Source organism: Nerophis ophidion, linkage group LG17 (genome assembly GCF_033978795.1).
Source record: "Nerophis ophidion isolate RoL-2023_Sa linkage group LG17, RoL_Noph_v1.0, whole genome shotgun sequence".
In the NCBI taxonomy this organism is placed as follows: domain Eukaryota; kingdom Metazoa; phylum Chordata; class Actinopteri; order Syngnathiformes; family Syngnathidae; genus Nerophis; species Nerophis ophidion.
Window position 1 is genome coordinate 33666347 of NC_084627.1, and position 12330 is coordinate 33678676.

General features: G+C 38.9%; 1 protein-coding gene across 1 annotated transcript in view; it reads left to right on the top strand.

Annotated features, from left to right (window-relative positions):
* The window catches only part of ptpa (protein phosphatase 2 phosphatase activator), a 102068-nt gene that overhangs the window by 60999 nt on the left and 28739 nt on the right, over positions 1-12330 (top strand). The window lies entirely within an intron of this gene.

The window sequence follows — 12330 nt, forward strand, 5'->3', positions numbered from 1 at the left end:
CTTACAGCGGAGCCTACGGGAGGTCTTCTATTTCATCCACAATATCCAATAAATAACCATTCAAAAAACAATACACAATTTAAATTTTGTGACTTGAATATTAACCACTAGGGATATTGTTTTTATAAGTGCTAACGCAGACAAACTATTTATAGTGGCGCGGTGATCACGACTATGTATGCCAATGTTGACATCATCGAGTGGTCTGCAGCTTTCTTGTTTCCTTTCTCTCTGTACATTTATTGTAGATCATAAATTATGTATCTCACCTTGACAAAAGAAGACTTAGTAGGAATTTTGACAAGTTGGTACACTATGACAGCCATTTAGAACCCAAAAAAAGCTAGAACGACACGCACACCTCTTTTCTTTGCAAGGATTATGAGTCATATTTCATCTAATTGGGAATATATGAATTTCCCAGCAGTCATTTTAATGAAAGCAGTGATGTTTTAGTGTTTGTTGGCTCTCACAAAGTCTGCAGTAATCAGTGATGAAGAAAAAAAAGCAAATGTGATGCATTTTTGGAGTTAATTTTCCGCATATGCTTAAAATTATCAAAATTTGTAAATATTAAATGTTATTATAATTGTGCCAGTTATACATTACGTACATACTTATAGCATGTATATAATCCTCAATGGAGGTGTTTGGATGTTTTTTAAGGGCTTTATTGGCGGAATTACACGGTTCCCATACACTCCATTGTAAGCAAACTTTTGATTGCATTTATTTGATATTTAGAATGCAAAAAAAACATTCATCTTCATGTGTCTCATAACTATTGTGGTCAATAAGCAGAGTTTCCCCAAAATGTGCAGTTCCCCTTTATGAACTTATATCAAAAAGGAGTGAGAGATTGGTAAATGTTTCATGAAACAAAATACTCACTGTCTCTAAGTGTTGTCAAATTGTTTTTCATTTACAAAAAATAGTTAAACAGATCTTAATTGGGTATTTTTTTTTCCCATTTTTCATATCGGATCATAAGCCCTATATTGTGTTTTGTATTGTATCGGGAGATTATTTTTTTGTTGTACCCCAAGTAAAAAAAATGGTGTAATGATAGTCAATAAATTTAGGATAGAATCTATCAGATACTCTTGTTCCTACATAATATTACTCCACATACTGATATGCGAAAAGTTATGTGCTGCAGATATACCAATGTTTTGGATTTAAAATGTCTTTGACATACTTTTTTTTTTTTTTTTTTTTTTTTTTTTTAAATGTGTTAGCCAAAGACCAGACATTGTCCAAGATCACACGGGGTGACTTAAATCGCTTCTTCTTTTCCCCTCCATCCTGCAGCCTCTGTTTGTGTTTGTGTCATATTTCAGCCAGTATATCCATAGATCTGACCACCACTGACTACCACATCAGCGGATCTTATGGTAAACTCTCTTAAACAACATGTTTGCGTCGGTTGAGGTGGGCGGGGTTTGGTGGTGGGGGTGTATATTGTAACACATGGGATTTTGCGTATTTTTTCAGTTGTGTTTATGTTGTGTTATGGTGAAGATGTTCTCCTGAAATGTGTTTGTCATTCTTGTTTGATGTGGCTACACAGTGAGGCGCATATTTGTAACAGTGTTAAAGTTTGTACGGCCACCGTCAGTGTGACTTGTATGGCTGTTGGCTGTAATGAAGTATGTCTTGCAGTCACCATCGTATGTAACATTACAGAGAAATATGATGAATTATTAGAATGAGCATAAAGCTTTATATAAGAGGCTACATGTATTTTTCTACTTGAATGTAAAAATACACATAAATACAAAAAAAAAATAAGATTGAGCTTAAAATTACATATAAAACTGTTAAATTGTTAGTATGGGCATTGACTTTTGTATAACAAGTTACATATTTAATGAAAGTTAATTACTGTAATTTTACATGAATTTGAAAGTAATTTGAGAAAACAGAAAATGATATGTATAATTAATTTGTTTTTTTTCTGTAAAAAAATAGAAATATACATAGTTTGTCATTACTGGCATATTACTTAAAATAACAGGTGGTTTGTTTATTTACAGATAATGTCTTCAATTATACAATTTTGTAACCGATTTGAAAAAAAAAAGAAAAATTACAGTTGAAATTTAGAGTAAATTAACCATAAAAATAGGATTTTTTTTTACAGTGTATAAACAAAACACAAAACAGTCCTAGTTACCTGAGATACTAAGTATGTCATGATTAGTAAGTCAATATTTTGACTTATTAATTTGATGTAAGTTTGCAGTTAGAAGTGGAGAGGGAGTCAAAGAGACAAAAATTGGCTATAAAATCCCAGGCAGAGTCCACTAAAGCAGAAACAAAAAAGGGAAAATGCGAGCTGTTCAGAAATGTGCCATTATGGCTCATGTCAGAGCCATCAGAGAAAAATTAACCGAAGTTATGTGTAAATAATTTATATAACGAGATGATCTGTGGCTGTGAAGTGAACACTAGTAATGTTGTATATACTGTATAGAATAAGCTAATCCATGTGGTGTCAGTGGATGTGAACACGCATTGTAATTACTGTAGTGATTGATTGATCGATACTTTTATTAATAGATTGCACAGTTCAGTACACATTTCGTACAATTGACCACTTGGTAACACCCAAATAAGTTGTTAATCAATTCATGGTAAAGTGACTGAAACAGACATAGTGATTGACCTGGATGAATGGGGTATGTATTTGTGTAAACTGTTAATAATTTGCCAATTTTTTAAACACTCAAACATCTTTAAGTGGTGCTTTTTTTGCTAATTTTATCATTTTCAATCGCTGAAAAACCAGGAGCTTCATGTCATTCTGTGACACCGTTTCACTAAGTTTGGAGATGTTCCTTAAAAGAAAGAAGCAGTTCCTCATCAACTGTTTACAATACTGCACTAATGACATGTTTTTGTCAAATATAACTCCCGAGTTTAATCCGTGGAATTGAATCATCAGGTGCAATAACCACTGTTATTGCACCTGAGCCAGTGTCTGCATTGAGCCGCAGAGAGTTATTTCTTAGGCATTGTTTTATGTCCATTACACAGTGAAGCAAGGAATTAAGCTTCTGGATCTCAGACAGCCTAAAAGAGCAGTAGAGCTGGATGCCATTAGCAAAAAAGTGAATAGAAACATCACTAAAGGGTTCAAATACAGCAAAAATAATATGGAACCCAAAACGGAACCCAGAGGCACGCCACACAACAAATCTGCTTACCCAGACCTTATTTGATTAGCTCTAACACTAAAGCTTTGCCCAGACAAATATGAGGAGAACCACTTACCCTGACAGTTCTTGATCCCTTGGTCTTCTCAGCAGAACCTGATGGTCAACAGTGCCGAATGCTAAGGACAGGGAGAACCAGAACAGTGCATTTTCCACAATCAGCAGACATCATAATGTCGCTGGACACTTTCAATAAGGCCATTTCCGTAGAGTGCTGTTTACGAAAACCGGACTGAAATGACCTATGTATGTTACTTAGGTCAAGAAAAATGTCAGCTGTTCACAGACCGCCTTCTCAAAAATCTTAGACAGGAACGAGAGCCTGGAAATGGGCCTAAAAGTATTTTGATCGGTCTAAGCCTGCTTTTTTGTAGTAATGGCTCCACTATGGAATTTTTAAAAGCATTGGTAAACACACCAGTAGACAAAGAGAGGTTATCCGTTTTGGTAGCACAAGAGCCAATTTCCTCAAAACCTTTTTGGAAAAGCCAATAAGGAAGGACGTCAGATGAACGAGAAGAAGGCTTCATCTTAGTCTCCAATGCTGAAATATCAGCCGCCACAGTCCTAAATGAGGACCACATTCTGGGGACAGCCTCAAAGACAGCAAGGGTACCACACGAAAGGAGGCGAGATTTTATCCTTAATCATCTTGATTTTGTCGGTGAAGAATCTCAAAAAGGCACTGCAGTCAGCTTTGCAAAAAACGGGGGCAACTGGAGCAGCAGGACATACAAGAAAATGTATGGTGTCAAACAACACTTTGGGATTTATACTAGTTGACAGATCTGGCATTTTCAACCATCTCATTGTAGGATAACACAAGATCCCTGAGATGGAGCCTGTCCACCTCAAGGTTAGTGGATTTCCACAGGAGTTCAGTCTTTCGAGATAGTCTATTAAGTCTTAGGATATATTCAGAAATCCATGGGCACACTTTTTTCTGTGTAAACAAGTTGGATTTAACAGGAGCCACCTGATCCAGAAATGCCACACAGTGATTGGTAAAAAAGTGAATGAGATCGTCCACATTGAGACAGTCCATGACTAAAAGAGGATCAAACATATCATAAAGTCTGTCTGCAGTATTAGCAGGGATAACACGCCTCTGAGATCTTACTTTTCAATCAATCAATCAATCAATGTTTACTTATATAGCCCTAAATCACTAGTGTCTCAAAGGGGATCAGCACTAAAGTGCAGATCAAACAAAAGAGACTATAATCACCCATGTGGACATCATGTAGAGACACTTTCAAAATATCTATGCCAAGCGTTTGAACTTAAAGGGGAATATTATCACCAGACCTATGTAAGCGTCAATATATACCTTGATGTTGCAGAAAAAAGACCATATATTTTTTTAACCGATTTCCGAACTCTAAATGGGTGAATTTTGGCAAATTAAACGCCTTTTTTTTATTAGCTCTCGGAGCGATGACGTCACGTTGTGACGTCACCTAGGTAGTCAACCTCCATTTTCTCAAACACATTATAAACATCGAGTCAAATCAGCTGTTATTTTCCGTTTTTTCGACAGTTTTCCGTACCTTGGAGACATCATGCCTCGTCGGTGTGTTGTCGGAGGGTGTAACAACACGATCAGGACGGATTCAAGTTGATTTACTTAGAATGTGCGGCATGCTAATCGATGCTAACATGCTATTTAGGCTAGCTCTATGTACATTTGTAGCTATATTTGCATCCAGCCTTTCCCTCCACCCACATTTAATGCCAAACAAACACTTACCAATCGACGGATTTAAGTTGCTCCAGTGTCACAAGATGCGAAAGTCCCGATCGTTTGGTCTGCACACTTTACCGGCCATGCTAAGGCAGACATAGCCGAATAGCGTCAATAGCTATTCGCTCAATAGCTTCAGTTTCTTCTTCAATTTCGTTTTCGCTATCTGCCTCCATACTCCAACCAATCATCCGTTTCAATACATGCGTAATCTGTTGAATCGCTTAAGCTGCTGAAATCCGAGTCTGAATCCGAGCTAATGTCGCTATATCTTGCTGTGCTATCCACCTGGATAGCATGTATATCACTGGATGACGTCACAGGAAAGTGGACGGTGTCTTCACAGATAGCAAAAATCAGGCACTTTAAAGCCTTTTTACGGGATATTCCACGATGGGTAAAATTTTGAAAAAAACTTGGAAAAATAAAATAAGCCACTGGGAACTGATTTTTATTGGTTTTAACCCTTCTGAAATTGTGATAATGTTCCCCTCTAAAATATGGCCTTTTTGGTAAGTGGGCTCATATACATGCTGCTCAAAATTAAAAGTTTCAGTTAATCTTGAAAGTTCCATTGCGGAGCAAGATGAGGCGCCATCAACATGAAGGTTAAAATCCCCAAGAATCAAAACAGGTTCCAATTTAATTATTTAAGACAAAAAGTCACTAAAATCCTTCAGAAAGACAGCAGCGGGGCCAGGAGGAGGGATGACGACCTCACCTTGACCATCGTCGATTCAAATGGAGGGAATTCCTGGGACTGAATCACTTTGCATGTCTACTCATCCCTATGGACAAAAGCCAGGCCACCACCACGGCGACAGGGACGGGACTTCCCGACAGTAGAACAGCCGCCTGGCAGAGTTAATTTGAAGGAATAAACTCCTCCCCTCTCTGCCATGTCTCAGAAAGACACGTAATATCATATTTTTGAGAAAAGATTGTTCAATAAAAAGGATTTATTCACAATTGAACATTCAGCAGGCCAAAGTGGAGTATAGATGACGTCACAAAAGCAGTTTCTGTATTGTGCAGCAGGATTGGGCGAAGTCACGTGTAACCGTCATGTGGACTCCAGCTGGCCGGCACAAACCCGAAAATATATGATGGCTACGTAAACTCCCAATCACAACTCCAGCGATGTGGAGAGTCTAGGACACTTGTAGTCCAAGCAGGCGGTACACATCGAGGACAGGAATCTTGCGCAAAGGGTCAAGCATGATGGCAGTTATGACTGCCGAAGATAGCGGAGCCCACACGCGCTGCAGCACGCCTTCGCTTGACATGGATATTGGACCACCAGCCTCTTTTCTTCAATCTTTTGCGGAACTTGCCGGCGTTTGACATAGGAACAAGTATTCTGATGCATCGCGATCAATTGTAAAAAGAGGAGGGAACGATTGCTTTTTCCTGTTCCTTGTATCAAAGAAGCTCTCCGTTGACTCTGATACCAAACAAAGAGTCCCGATCGTAAGTCCTTAGAGCCAAGACACATCCATTGGTGTTTTGGGCTGAACTGATCACATATGTTATAAAAATAATCATTGATAATCGACACGGCGGGAGACGAGCTGTGGCACCGCCAGTAACAGGCGCCATCTTGGTCTCTTAAGTCATGCAGTAGAGTGTAAATATTTTTTTTCCTTGAGGGATTATAATCAGTCTAATAAACTACAAAATAAACAAATGAAAAGGAGAGGCAGCATTTTAGATTAGATTAGATTTCTTCATTTGTACCCGCAGGTAAATTTGGCTCGCAGTGAGACATTTACACTAAACATTTTGCGTTAACAACAGTAAAATTGCTTCATCATTTGTCATTATACCCGTCATCATTCCATGCTTACCTCGTAAAGTACATTAATATATAAGGTGGCTAGTTTCAAAGTAAGGCTGGGCGATTATACGATATTACCTCAATCAAACCTGACGGTAATGTGTTTTAGAAAATACCGCAGTAGGAAACAGTGGAAATGATGCTTGGTATAACCCCACATGGAACAATCTGTCTTTATTTGTCCTGTGTGTGTCTGTTAATGTGACCGTGTGCGCCAACTTCTCTGTCCTCTGTTGCGAAAGCCAGGCTTGTCACGCTTATTAATGTTCAATCAGTTTTGGCCGCTTCCCGCTTACACAGTTGGCTGTGGAGTCCAGAAGAACAAAATAATGGTATAGAAGTTGAAGCACATTTTCAAGGAGCAGCAACTTTAATGACAGACTTTACTCCCACTTGTCTGCTGCATCTCAAGTTGTAGAGGGACGGCGTGGCACAGTTGTGAGAGGGGCTGTGCCAGCAACCTGAGGGTTCCTGGTTCAATTCCTGCCTTTAACCATCGTAGTCACGTCCGTTGTGTCCTTGAGCAAGACATTTCACCCTTGCTCCTGATGGGCCCTGGTTAGCGCCTTGCATGGCAGCTCCCGCCATCAGTCTGTGAATGTGTGTGTGAATGGGTGAATGATGTGGAAGTAGTGTCAAAGCGCTTGAGTTCCTTAAAAAGAACGTAGAAAGGCGCTATAGAAGTATAACCCATTTACCATTTGTAATCCTGCCCTAAATGTGGACTCGCAGGCAGGCACAATGTGATTGGTCTTGACTGGGAGAATAAGCATGCCTCTGATATTTTAGATTCAGACTTTGTGTTTGCTCTGTTTCAACCCCTCTGATATAACATGTACTTAAAAACTGTAGACATTTTAGTTCAAATCATTTTAGAGTTTGTGGATAAAGAAATGTTCCTGAAATAATCATCAAATGTGTGTTATGTGTTGGTAAACAATTTTTTACAGCACGTCAAATTCAAACTACACTTTGATGTACTTTCATTTAATACAAGCTACTATATTTGAGTTAAATAAAACTCTACAATCTAGGTCACTGCATGCCTTTTGCCCAAGCAATGGTGAGAAGCACTGATGTATAAAAGTAATGAATGCAATAATATTTTTACCATTTTAAAGTGTTGTTTAGTAAATGTTAACGTAGTATAGTATAATATTCAGTACACCACTGATACATTGTTTAATGCAGCATTAAGTTTGTGATGACAAGAAAAATACAATTACAACTTTGAGAGTAAAAAAAGTTGTTCTCTTTACCCCCAAAAAACGTACCAAAAAAGAAGCGAAATTGTGGCCCTTTAAAACCGAGGTACAGACTATAGCGTGGGTTACATGTATCGTTGCACCTCTAGTTAACACAATCATTTATATGAACAAAATGACAGTTGTCAGCTGTTAGCATATATTACCTTGATCAAACATAGTAGAAATGTCTGGTGGAAAATAGTGCAGTAGTAAATAGATATCAATCAATCAATCAATCAATGTTTATTTATATAGCCCTAAATCACAAGTGTCTCTAAGGGCAGATAGATAGATAGATAGATAGATAGATAGATAGATAGATAGATAGATAGATAGATAGATAGATATATAGTACTTTATTGATTCCTTCAGGGGAGTTCCTTCAGGAAAATTAAAAATTGTGGGTATGCAAGGTTACTCTGTATAATTCTGTGTGGGACATTCCGCCTTTAATATTTTTTTTAATATTAATTGAAATTGGATGATGTGAAAAAAGCTTTTTTTTTTCCATATCGCCCAGCCTTACCTCAAAGTGCATGGCATAAAGTGGCATGCCTCATATTATTTTCGACTTTATCAACATCCACATCATCATCAACATCACTGTCAACGCCACAACCATTGTCAAGGGATTCACTAATTATATTTCTGTTAAGATATATGTTGGCTGCAGGGACAAAACTAGACCTGTGTCTTTTAGTTTTGGTCCTATGAACGCTGTACCTGCAGCCAGATGGCAGGAGTAGGAAATCACTGTAAATTGGGGGAGACGTGTCCACAAAGATGGAACCAATGAGACGCTGCAGCTGTTTTATGTACTGGGCGCCTGCGTTAGGCTGTGACTGTTTCTCACCGATAGTCTAGCTAGCCCTTTTGAAGACTTGGCTCAGTGACTTCCTGCTCTTTAAAGACAGGTTGTCAAACCATGTCACCATACAGAACATGAGGACAGACTCAATAAAAGCTTCATCAGTGACCTGTCAACAGGAAAGTCACAGTTTCCTTAAACAGAAATGACTCTCTTCTTACAGACAGCTTCACAATTGTCATCAAAGGTAACTTTAGTGTCTATGATTGAACAAGTTCAACAGTCTGACCCTTGGAGTATGTGACGTCATGTGGCAGTGCTTGCTTTTTAAAATCAAAGAGGAGACTTTATCGGATAGTGCTCCATTATCCCACTTACATTCTGCGTCTTATTAGTTAGGAAGTCAAGGGACCGACCCACAATATTAATTCTCAGGCCAAACTGTTGTAGAGGTTTCTTTGCTAAAATGTGGGGCTACATTAGTTGAATGCCACGGAAAAATCAGTACATAAAAGTCCGGCGTGTGACCCGACTTGTTCAACATGTTCGACAGTCTGCTACAGCATCTGTAGCATCCTCTACCCCTCTCTTTGGTCTGAATTGGATCTTGTTTCTACCCTGCTACTGTCAGAATCTCGGCTTTGACAAGTCTCTCAAAGGATTTCAGAAATTTTGATGGGAGAGCCACTTGTCTTGGATCCTTTAGAACCTTAAGTCAGCTTACCTTAGGGACGGGGACTACTACCATATCATTCCAGATCGCAGGGGCATGTGATTATAAAGACTTATTGAAAGATAGGGTTTAGGTCTCAGGCACAATATTTGAGTAGGCGTCCACACATGTTGTCTGGACCATGACTCTTCTCTAATTAAACTGAGGAAAAAAATAATTTTCCAGTTCTCTAAGGTCTATATTAAAATTATTGTCATCCATCAAATCATGCCTCTGCTCTTGGACCTCATCATTAAAATCATGTTTGTTGTTAAAACAACTGTAAAATAGATTTAGAGTAATTGTAAGCTCAGTGTCTGAGTTTAAGCGATCTATACTCATCTGACTACTCTGAACTTTAGAGGCCTGCTATGGATTTCATACTAGACTAAGCAGAGCCAATGTTATTTGGAACCATCTTATCTTCTAACTTAGATTTGTATTTCTGTTTTGCCTTTGACATTTCTGTCCTCAGCGTTCTTTTATAAATAAAGTGTACACTGTTAGGGTCCGCACTGCCCAGCGGGGCCAAAGGGAGATTTTTGTAGGTGTCGTTTCTTGGACTTATGCATTGGGCAGGACACATATTGATAAACGTTCCTAAGTGTATTTTTATCAGAAACATTGTTAGAATCTCCTATAATAAAATTAGGATCGCCGGGCGAGATTGACAGCAGTTTTTGCATCACCTGAAAACAGAATAATGGGCTGAATCAGTTTTAGGATATAAATAAACCATAGTTAAAAGTTGCAGAAACTCCCGATGGCCGTAACGATACAGAAAGGATTTCAACAACCTTATTGCAAATTTGTTCTCTGACAGTCACAGAGATGCTGTTGCAGTATCGTTTCTTAACTTAAGGATATACTGTACGTCTTCCCCCGTTTCCTCAGACTGTCTTGTCCATCCGGAAAGATACTCCAAAACCGTTTAGGGCCAGGTCATCGTCCACGTTGCTCTTCGTAAGCCACAATTTGGTAAATGCCAGGACCTCGAAGTCTTTGAAGTCTTTCTGATATTGTACGTTTCCCTGGCTTGCATCACAGAGGGCAGGAGAATCGATGCAGACATCGTTTTTTTGTCCGCAACATGACACCGACCGTTTGCCTCCCTTCCTCATTCTCACAACTGTAGATACACTTAAAAACGCTGTTAGCACCGTTATGCCTCTCACACGAGCTGCAACAGGTGAAAAAAATTCCGCATGACGACAGGGTGCCCATTAGGTCGATCGCGGTCGATTGCCAGCCAGGCATTAAAGAAATATACCTAAAAATTAGCGATCATCAATCTTCACTGACATCATTTTCGTCATTTGATCGACTTTCACGGCACCCTAGGTTCTTGTGAGATGATGCTGGCTGCTGAGAGCTCAGTACTAAGAAAAAAACGACGGGTAAAATGGCAATGGAAATCCTGCCTGCACTAACAAATAGAAGTCTCAGAAAGCTAACACAAACAAGCTAGCAAGCTACGGCGTTTTCCGTCAATGTATTTTTTTGTAAAACGTATAAAAACAAGAATAGAATCTGGACGGATAAGATGCCAAAAACTAACCACTTTCATGTCGTATTGGACAGAAAAGAGTACTTTTTTTCTCCTTCACAATATATATATATAAATATAGTATATATATATACAGTCGTGGTCAAAAGTTTACATACACTTGTAAAGAACATAATGTCATGGCTGTCTAGAGTTTTCAATTAATTTCTGCAACTCTTATTTTTTTGTGATATGGTGATTGGAGTACATACTTCATGAAGTTTAGTTCTTTTATGAATGTAATATGGGTCTACTGCAAATGTGACCAAATCTGCTGGGTCAAAAGTATACATACAGCAATGTTAATATTTGGTTTCATGTCCCTTGGCAAGTTTCACTACAATAAGGTGCTTTTGGTAGCCATCCACAAGCTTCTGGCAATTTTCTGGTTGAATTTTTGACCACTCCTCTTGAGAAAATTGGTGCAGTTCAACTAAATTTGTTGGTTTTCTGACATGGCTTTTTGTTCAGCATTGTCAACATGTTCTCAATGGGGTTTAAGTCACAACTTTGGGAAGGCCATTCTAAAACCTTAATTCTAGCCTGATTTAGCCATTCCTTTACCATTTTTAACATGTGTTTGGGGTCATTGTCCTGTTGGAACACCCAACTGCACCCAAGACCCAACCTCCGGGCTGATGATTTTAGGTTGTCCTGAAGAATTAGGAAGTAATTCTTTTTTTTCATTGTCCCATTTACTCTCTGTAAAGCACCAGTTCCATTGGCAGCAAAACAGGCCCAGAGCATAATACTACCACCACCATGCTTGAGGGTAGGAATGGTGATCCTGGGATTAAAGGCCTCACCTTTTCTCCTCCAAACATATTGCTGGGTATTGTGGCCAAACAGCTCAATTTATGTTCCATCTGACCGCAGAACTTTCCTCCAGAAGGTCTTGTCTTTGTCAATGGGATCAGCAGAAAACTTTAGACTAACCTTAAGGTGTCACCCTGGAGCAAGGGCTTCCTTCCTGCATGGCAGCCTGTCAGTCCATGGCGATGCATATCGCCTGTTGGCGATATACACATATTAATGTGTGCGTGTGCATGTGTGTGTGTATGAGGTAGATAAACTTGACCTGGTCATTTGAAAAGTAGCTCGCCTGCCGACAAAGTGTGGGCACCCCTGGGGTTGAGGGTATCATTTTCCACCACCAAGGGCACTCAAATGTAGTCATAGCATAAAATGATGAATAAAAACAATGACTTAAAAAGTATA